This window comes from Nannospalax galili, unplaced genomic scaffold, assembly GCF_000622305.1.
Source record: "Nannospalax galili isolate Female #2095 unplaced genomic scaffold, S.galili_v1.0 scaffold1082, whole genome shotgun sequence".
In the NCBI taxonomy this organism is placed as follows: domain Eukaryota; kingdom Metazoa; phylum Chordata; class Mammalia; order Rodentia; family Spalacidae; genus Nannospalax; species Nannospalax galili.
The window spans coordinates 2,206,499-2,208,789 of NW_008348580.1; the positions used below are offsets into that span (position 1 = coordinate 2,206,499).

Here is a 2,291-nt window from a genome sequence, read left to right on the forward strand (position 1 = left end):
AATTTTTATGTATTACATATAGAACATCTTAACCAATCTCAATTATCTTTATACCCTCTTCCCCAATGGCATCTTCCCATAGTCCCCTGCCCCACTGGAATTCATACATTTTGTCATTTGTGTTAAGGTCTATCATTTCAAGTTAGTGTCCCCAGGCATCCCTCAGTGCCAGTTCATCCACTGGGGTCTAGGCAGCCTATCTAGAGTCCCTCCCTTTAAGAGGATCAGCTCTTCCTCACCCAGCAGTAATCAGCTGCCAATAATTCTTTGACTAAGACTGGGGCCTGCTGTCCATTTCCACAGTTCTGTGCTGGGTTTTTGTCTGCTGCAGTTTGCGTAGGTCTTATGCATGGTGACACCACTGCTGTAGGTTCATATGAGCAAGGTCCCAGGAATTTGTAGGATTCTATTTCCATAGAGTCCTGCACCTCCTCTCTTGCTCTTACACTAGTTCCTCCCCCTTTTCTGAAATGGTCCCTGATCCCTGGATGGGTGGATTTCAATTTAGGAGGCCTGTCCAAGGACCCACACTCTGCAGACTCCTCTCAATGCTTTGACCATTTGTGAACTTTTGTGTTCCTGGCCCTCTGTTGCTTGAGGGAGTTTCATTGATGAGAATTGAGAGGTGCATTAGTGTTCTTTTTACCCTCTGTTCTATGTTCCATGAGTCTTAGGTGTGAAGGTTGCATTGTAGATGTGCCACTTAGGCCTGGGCAATTCACAGACAATGTGTTTGACAAGAGGTATGGAACTCTGCAATACTCTCCATCTGTTGCAAAAGAAACTTCTTTGATAAGTGATGACTGGGATACTTGTCTATAAATACGAGGATCCATATTTTGCACAATGCAAGAAATTACATTTGCCTAGTGATGTGACAGCCTCAGGGTATGTAGAGAAGCCTCTGGTATTTGTATGTTTTGTGCTACTGAAGTACAGCTTTGTTATAAAGAAGTGTTTCTCCAAGAAATGGTAGTTAGAGGAAGTTTTTTATTCGGGATAGAATTTTTAAAGATAGAAGATACTCCAGTATGCCCGGGGTGGTGGCAAACACCTGTAGTCCCAACAGAAGCAGGTGGATCTCTGTTGAGTTCCAGGCCAGCTTGGTCTACATATAAAGTTCCAGGGCAGCCAGGGTCACATAGTGAGATCTTGTCTGACCCAGAGCCTCCTACACGCTAGACAAGCAGTCTTCCACTGAATTTAGTCTTTTTTTTTTTTTTAAGATGGGTTCTCTCTAAATTATTCAAGCTGGTATTGAACTCACTCTATAGCCTAAGCAGGCCTTTAACTTTCCCCATAAGTATATAAAATATGAACAGAAAAAAACCTACAGACTCATTTCTTCCTGGACACACCCCTGGTAGGCCGGGGTGGCCAGTGGTCTTGTTGTGCTGACCTTAGACATGAAAGTCCCAGAAGTGGCACAGCCCTCTATGAGCTCTAATCTTCTTCAGGAGTCCAGGTTCTCACAGAGTTGCTTGTCAGACTATTGGCCAGAACCTGGCTATATTTTCCCATTCTTTACATCCTCTGTTCAGGAACCAGTCTAGGATCATGTACAGGTGTGGATTCTGCATAACGGTGATCACATGTTTCACTGATCCTTGGTGAATTCTCTAGCCCTCCTAGTGAGGTCAATGTCTGCTTTCCTCAATACTGCATGAACATATCTTTGCCCCACACCCTAATGACAGTGATGGCAAAGGCTATTTTCTGCCACCCATTGATGTTGGTGTTGAGAACTTACAAAGTGTGCTGGGGCCTCTCAGGGATCACTAGAGACATGGCAGTGCCACAAAGAGTGGTATGTAGACCTCCTGTGGATGAGCCTGAGCTTATGACCCTCCCGTGTGAGCCACCCCAGTACCCGGGATGACGGGCTTGCACCAATAGCTTTTCTTGCCTCCTTACTTGCATTTTCCTATATTAGATTTTTAAAAAATTCCTGAAATCTAGGATTCCAACTTTTCATCTATGTATTTCCTGCCTTTTGCCTGGTACTGACATTTAGAAGGTGCGTGGCACACATCTGTGGATTAATGTTGTGGGCCCTTCCCATGGCTGTCCAGCATCTCTGAACAAATTCAGAACCGTCACTCAGCACCAAATTCAGGCTTCCATCTCCTCACAAGCAAAACCAGAAGCACTGGGATACTGAAATGGTGGCAGCCATGAAGGCGAAAAGAGCTGATATTCACTCAGTCTCCTGTGTCCCAAGAGCTGCTGAACTTTTTTCAGGTACTATATCACTGATCTCTGACAAAGAGCTCTATGAGGAAGGTATTGTC

At 44.7% G+C, this 2,291-nt stretch overlaps 1 pseudogene; it reads right to left on the minus strand.

Moving 5' to 3' along the window:
- Window positions 1–1,338: 1,338 nt before the first annotated feature.
- Window positions 1,339–1,788, minus strand: LOC103743961 (annotated as a pseudogene).
- Window positions 1,789–2,291: the final 503 nt, after the last annotated feature.